Source organism: Otolemur garnettii, unplaced genomic scaffold, assembly GCF_000181295.1.
Source record: "Otolemur garnettii isolate 467f Iridium unplaced genomic scaffold, OtoGar3 scaffold00115, whole genome shotgun sequence".
Taxonomy (NCBI): Eukaryota; Metazoa; Chordata; class Mammalia; order Primates; family Galagidae; genus Otolemur; species Otolemur garnettii.
In genome coordinates this window covers 5815210-5822636 of record NW_003852510.1, presented here as the reverse complement: position 1 = coordinate 5822636, position 7427 = coordinate 5815210, and the positions used below count along the sequence as shown (strand labels likewise).

The window sequence follows — 7427 nt, the reverse complement described above, 5'->3', positions numbered from 1 at the left end:
AAAAAAGAAAAGAAAAGAATTTAATTAATGATCTTTAAAAATTTCCATGGCACACCAGTTGAAAATCACTGACCTAGGCCATGAGGTCAGAACACGTTGTCAGCAAGACCCATGTGACCAATAAAGAACACAACAGCTTTTTTCTTTTTTGAGATGGAGTCTTACCCTGCCACCCTGGGGTTGAGTGCTATTGTCATCATAGCTCACAGCAGCCTCAAACTCCTGGGACTGAGTGCCATTGTGTAACCATAGCTCACAGCAACCTCAAACTCCTGGGATCAAGAAATCCTCTTGCCTTAGCCTCCCAAGTAACTGGGACTACACAGGCACCTGCCACAATGCCCAGCTAGTTTTTCTATTTTTAGTAGCAGTGGGATCCCACTCTTGCTCAAGCTGGTCTTGAACTCCTGAGCTCAAGCAATCCACCGGCCACAGACTCCCAGAGTGGTAGGATTACAGGGTGAGCCACGGCACCTGGCTTAGCGCACTTCTTTTTCACATAATTTACATATGCAAACAATTATTCCATACCTTGTTTATAAGCATTTATATTTTTCAATCGGACAAAATTTATATTGGTTTTGTAGTGAATTTTGAGCTATGAAGGCCGGGGGTGGTGGCTCACACCTGTAATGCTATTTGCCTAAAAAAGTCTCTGTATGATGGTTCACACCTGTAATCCTCACACTCTGGAAGGCTACCATGGGTAGACTGCTTGAGCACAGGAGTTCAGGACCAGCCTGAGCAAGAGCAAGACCCCAGCTCTAAAAGAACAGCTAGGCATAGTGGCAGGCCCCTGTAGTCCCAGCTATTCAGGAGGCTGAGGCAAGAGGATCGCTTGACCAAGGGTGACAAAGTAAGACTCTGTCTTTGGCGGGGGGGGGGGGGGGGAATTCCAGAATGAACTGCTGAAGGATGCTGAAGACTGTCAAGGGTTGAGGAGGTCAGAAGAACCAACCACTCTGTCTTGTAGGTGTAGGCAGAGAGGCAAAAGGGAGGAAAGAGTCGAAGCTGACTTAATCCACCCTCTGAACTCTGTGTCGAGCCCTCAGAATCCAGTAGCAAGATTCTTCTTTCCCATACAGTCTAGCAGTAAAGGGAAAAAAGATTCTCTTTGAGGCAGCAGACCTGACCTTTCTTTCCTTCCACAGTTACAGGGGATTTTTCATAGTTGAAAATCTGTGTACAGTGGTGAGCTCTGTGACTGTGGATCCCTGTTTGGGTTTTCCTTGCACTTGACCTGGGGTGTCCCAGTTGCTGCCAAACCAGGTGCCAGCCCTCGCCTTAGCTTGCTGGCTTCTCCTTTGCACTCCCTGGCTGCACTTTCTCTTTTTAATCCTCATGCTAACAACAGCACAGGCAGGCAGGGCCAGTGACGGCCTGCCCAGGTTCTTCCCCGGGTCTGGAGCAGGGAAGAGGAGGAGGAGGCGGCAGCCCTGAGCCCACCCGTGTGAACGGTGACCGCAGGGAAGGCCATCAGGAGGGGCCCCCTGATCTGCTCATGGAGGGCCTTTGCCTGAATCAGAGGGCAGCTAATGTGCACCTGAGACAGCAGCCTGGAGTTGTCTACCTGCCCGGGGGTATTCATTTGGATTTTAACTCTAAGACACCTCTGTCCTCTTCATTACTCTCTCCCCAGCAAGAGGCTGAAGAGAGGTACCCGGGAGGCTTTCTTCAATGAGAAGAGGGCAGGAGGGGGTTGCTGTTTTTTGTACTGCTGTATCCTTGGCTCTTGTCATATAGTAAGTGCTAAATAAATATTTGTTTGTTGAATTAAGTACAGGTTTAACTTGATTGAGGCTAGAAGTCTTTTTAAAATGTTGCAGTCTGGGAAAAGCCATGGCAAAAATTTTGCAGAAGCCCAATTCAAGATCACTCCATTGGTAGCAAATTGGAAGTTTATGGGTCCTCTGAAGTCTAAGTCATAGACCCATTGCATAGACCCATTTAACATTTATTGAGCACCTACTGTATGCCAGGCACAATGATAGATGTTTGGGATACAGAAATGAATCAGAAAGGATCTCTGCCTTTAAGAGGGTCACAGGAGAATTTAAACCAATAAGAGGCCACAAAACTGGTGCTAGAGTTGGCAGAATCAGAGAGGAAGTCCAGAAAAGTGGTAGAACATGACTCCTAGCCTGAGAAAGATTGAGTTTTAGGTGTTTCTCTGAGTCTAAATTTTCTTATCGGTAACTGGAAGATAATGATCATTTCTGTTTGTCGTAGGGTGGTAGAATTAAACAGCTAATGCAGGAAGCCCCCCTCTGCATGCCACACAGGTTTGGGGGGCACATAGTAAACCCAAGTGGATCTCAAAGGAAGAGCAGAGTGTCACACAGGAGGCAGGGGTCACAAAAGATTCCTCACCTAAGTCGTCAAGGATGAGCAGGTGTTGCCCAAGCAGGCAGAGAGGAGGCTGTGTTAGACAGGATGATGATAAAAAGATTGGCCCAGCAGAGGCAAGAGTCTCAGGAGGTCACTCGGGGTGCTCTGTGCAGAAGCCATGATCACACCTCCCCTCCCCGACCTGCACAACCTTGGGGAGTTCCTGTTCTTCTCCATGGGATCCCTGTAATGTCATCTATTCATTTAGCTGCCCCTAGACCATGTTTCACCTCCATCCCCAAGCACAAAGAAGCTGCCCACACAGCAACTGAGGGTGACCACTTGCAAGTTGTCAGTCTGCATGGGGGAAGGGCCAGAGACTACTGAAAGCTGCCTTGGTGCCAGGCTGTTCTGAGCACTTTACCCATATTAACTCATTTCACCCTCATAACAAGCCAATAAGGTAGGAGCTATTATTTATCCCATTTTAGAACTGTGAAAACAAATGCACAGAGAGGTTAGGCAATTTGCATGAGTCCACGCAGCTGGAAAATAGTGGCAGCAGTCTAGTCCACAGGTGGAGCTCCTAGTCTCCAAGCTACGTTAGAAGCAGTCTTTTCTGTTTCTATTGGTGTTGAAACCACTTACGGTGCTTGGTCAGCACTACTGAAGACATACATAGAGCTAAACGTTTTCAGGCCTGGGGACCTGGAGATGGATCTGATGACTGTGCGGACACTTTCCCAGAAAAACACTTGGTAGCAAATTGGAAGGTTATGGGTCCCTGAAGTCTAAGTCATAGACCCATTGCAGGCTTGTGAACTTGAGGTCAGTGGGTCCAAGATTTCCAGTTTGGCCTAGAGATGGGGATGGAAGAAGGAATTTGGTTTCCTGAGAGTTTCAGGGCCAAACTGAACACAGGCAATGAATGTGCTGATCAGGGCCGGCACCACTGCTCACCGCCCAGCTTGGAGCTGAGTGCTTTGGAGATGAATGTACTCACTTCAAACTCTGAATCACCCATTGCTATTTCTTTACATGTTTTTGCAAGAAAGAAGGCTTTATTTGGAATGATTCACCAACATTTTATAAATCAAGAGACACGCAAAACAGACTTAAAGGAACCACAGAAACAGAGATACAGGAACTATAAACTATTTCCAATGTCCCCATGGCAAGGCAGGTGAACTCAAATTCAGCGAAAAGAATAAAAATCAACTAACTTTTATGAGAGTTTAGAAATCTAGCTAATGTAACATAGCTATTTTCTTTTTTAAAAAATTGAATCAAGGGAACATATGAACAGGATTAAAAAGTAAAACATGGCTCGGCGCCTATAGCTCAACCGGCTAAGGCGCCAGCCACGTACACCTAAGGTGGCAGGTTCGAATCCCCAGCCCGGACCCGCCAAAAACAATGACGGCCGCAACCAAAAAATAGCCGGGCGTTGTGGCGGGCGCCTGTGGTCCCAGCTACTTGGGAGGCGAGGCAAGAGACTCGCTTGAGCCCAGGAGTTGGAGGTTGCTGTGAGCTGTAATGCCACAGCACTCTACCCAGGGGGACAGCTTGAGGCTCTGTCTCAAAAAAAAAAAAAAAAAGTAAAACATTTGGAAAGCCTAGCAAAGAAACCCAATAGGTGTACCTTTCCCCACCTTCTGTCTCAGTCCCCAAAGGTAACTCAGTCCTAAATAATATGCTTAAATTTTATTGTTCTGCCCTTTTGTATTTTATTTATTTATTTATTTTTCTTTGAGATGGGGAGTCTTATTATGTCGCCCTTGGTAGAGTGCTGTGGCGTCACAGCTCATAGCAACCTCAAACTCTTGGGCTCAAGCAATTCCTTTATCTCAGCCTCCCAAGTAGCTGGGACTACAGGTGCCCTGCACAATGCTCTACTATTTTTTTGCTGTAGTTGCCATTGTTATTTGGCAGGCCCCGGGCTGAGTTTGAACCCGCCAACTCTGATGTATGTGGCTAGTGCCCTAGCTGCTGAGCTACGGGCACTGAGCCCATTCTGCCCTTTTAGAAAAGGACTTAGGTATGACACTACCCTGTGACCACCCTCCCCCATTTCTTTATAGCTAAATTCTTATACTTCCCTCTATTACATTGGTTAACATTGTAACTTTGAAATCAGTTGGCCGTCTACATCCATGGGTTCTAAATCTGTAGGTTCAACCAACTGTTGATTGAAAATACTTGAGAAAAAAGATCATATCTGTACTGAACATGTATAGGCTTATTTTTCTTGCCATTAGTCCTTAAACATTATGGTCTACCAACTGTTATATTTATATAGCACTTATATTGTATTAGGTACTATAAGTAATCCGGAGATAACTTAAACTACAAAGGAGGGTTGCATAGGTTGTATGCAAATGCTGTCCATTTTTGTACCAGGGACTTGAGGATCAGTGAGTTTTGTTATCTGAGGGGAAGGGGGTGGTCCTGAAACCAACCTCCCCTGGAACCCACGGGATAACTGTGTGTATACTTAAATCTCTATGTCTTGCTCATTCAACTTTTGACAGTCTCTCACTTCCCTACTGTGCAGGTGAGAGAATGAAGGCTTAGAAACATCGTCCTTGCCCAAGGCCGCACAGTTGGTTAAGTAGTAGAGCTGGATACAAGCCCAGGTCAGCCCCCACACCTCCAAACTATAAATGCTGTCGTCCCTGAGACATTTTTGCGTGGCACTTATCACCTGCTATTTTTACACCTGTTACTGCTCAAAGAGAGCTTCCCCCAGGACTCAGCTCCTGCTGGTGAGTTATCCTGAAATAGCGTTAGTGGTGGCGGAGGGGTGTTTGTAGAAAGGATTACAGAGGACTGTGGTTTAGTTTTACACATCCTGGGCCCATTTGAATTTCCTCATTCTCTTGCTGCTGCAAAGCAGGATTGGAAGAGTTACACCAGGGTATGTCATAGGAACAGGGGTTATCAGGTAGAAACCTGCTCAGCGGTTCCCTGATCTGTTATTTAATTAGCACTGTTATTTAATAGCGTGGAAAGACAACAAAGGCATGGAGGTGAGTAGCTATGGTTTGTTTAGTGTTCTAGCCCAACTCTAGAAGGCTGTGGTGGTCTCACTGGTGTCACCCTCACCAGGAGCCTTCCTCCTCTATTGAACTGTGGAAGACTAGATTTGTTCTCACCACTCTTTGATGGTTTGAAAGTCCGAGATCAAACCTGAGAACACTGATAATCATCATTTCTCAAACTTTCTCAGTTCATCAGAATATAGGCCTGAAGCCCATGTCAACATCTATGTAATGGTGTGCTGGTAAACTTTTAACAACGAGTTCTCTTTGAGGTGAGGGGCTGATAGGTAGCATTTGCCAGTTTCCATGGTGTAACTACTCCTACTATAATTAATTTCAAGCTACTGACTTCACTGAATATGGAATTGGGAAGAGATGCCCAGTAGTGATGTGTGATTTCCTCCATGCACATGTAATAGACGTAAATAACCTGAGAAGCATGGGTAATAGTAAAATATAACAAAATAACAAGGAAGTGATGATTTTTGAGTATTTATCACTTCTTAAAAAATATTATTCATGTCTTGGCACCTGTAGCTCAGCTGCTAGGGTGCCAGCCACATATACCAGGGCTGGTGGGTTCAAACCTGGCCTGTGCCAGCCAAACAAAAATGACAACTACAACAACAACAACAACAAAATAGCCAGGCGTTGTGGTGGACACCTGTAGTCCCAGCTACTTGGGAGGCTGAGGCAAGAGAATCTCTTAAGCCCAAGAGTTGGAGGTTGCTGTGAGCTGTGACACCACGGCACTCTACCAAGGGCAACAAAGTGAGACTGTCTCAAAAAATATATAATATTATTCATTTGGTTATGTTTATAATTTGATTTTTAAAAGTGGCTGCGTTTAACCCCACTCACAAAACTCCTGAAAATTTAACAGCCAGCTCTCGTGAACTCATTATCTTTTAGTTTGGAACAGTCTCTTCTGGGTTCTCTCAGCCTCTTCTGAGTAATGATCGAGCCTTTCAGATTTCTCCAGCCCCCGTTTGATTAGTAGCAAAGGTGGTTATTATTAAATAGTTTGCCATAACAAAGTGCCACAAACCGAGTGGGTTATACAACAGAAATCTGTTGTCTCCATTTTGGAAGCTAAAAATCCAAGTTCATGGTGTGAGCAGGGTTGGTTCCTTCTGAGGGCCAGAAGGGAAGGATCTGTTCCAGGTCTCTCTCCTTGGCTTGTAGACGGCCATCTTCCTCCTGTCTCTCTTCACAGGGTGAATTCCTGAGTATGTCTGTCTCCAAATGTCCCTCTTTTATAAGAACATAAATCATATTGGATCAGGGACTCACCCCATTTCAGTACAACTTCATCTTAACTCATTATCTCTGCAGCAACTCTGCTTCTGGAGAAGGTCACCTTCCTAGCTACTAGGGACTAGGCATCCAACATGTGAACTGGGGAGAAGAGAGGAAAAGCCCACCCCTGTGTACATGTCCTCCTGGGTGGAGGGCTTGGGGGGGGTGGGGACCTTGTGTCCTTCTTGGTCTTCCCTGCAGAGTGGCTGGTCTGCTCAGGTGTTCCAACATCCTGTGCCTGTCAAGTGCTCACTCAGGTGAAGCTGGTCTCACCTGGCTCTTTTGGCTCCTGAATGCACAGTTCTGCTGGTCATTTGGTTTCTATGTTTTGTGGCCTCTCATTCTGCCTCAACTTTCTATAACCCACTGTTTCTGAGTACTCATCCATCAGCTGCCACTGTTTTCCCTTGTGGGGCTCAGGGCTGTAAGGCCACCCCAGAGCCCACTTCATCCAGAAAGCCCCAGATTGGATGTGGACCTTCCTTACGGTGCCTGAGGAAAAAAGAAACAGCCCCACTGTTCAGGGAATTTCCTAAACCTATCCCAGGGGGAAGTGGGACGTACCCGTCCAACACATATACTACCTGCCTCTTCTCCTCTCTCAGCTTCCTGCCCTGGAGATTTCAGTCTACTTTTTCCCTAGCTGAGTGGGTCCTTAAGTTATCTCTACTTGTGGCTGTAGTAAAAATCGCCACAGAGACCTGTAAGCTAAACTTTTGGTACTTGAAAGGAACTTTTAGAATTTAACAAGAGGCTCGT

At 45.9% G+C, this 7427-nt stretch overlaps 1 long non-coding RNA gene across 1 annotated transcript in view; it reads right to left on the bottom strand.

The window, feature by feature from the left end:
• The window catches only part of LOC111727637, a 23996-nt gene extending 22960 nt beyond the window's left edge, over positions 1-1036 (bottom strand). Inside the window, exon 1 of the long non-coding RNA XR_002775136.1 lies at positions 1026-1036. This is a non-coding gene — a long non-coding RNA (uncharacterized LOC111727637). The remainder of the gene's footprint in view (positions 1-1025) is intronic.
• Positions 1037-7427: the final 6391 nt, after the last annotated feature.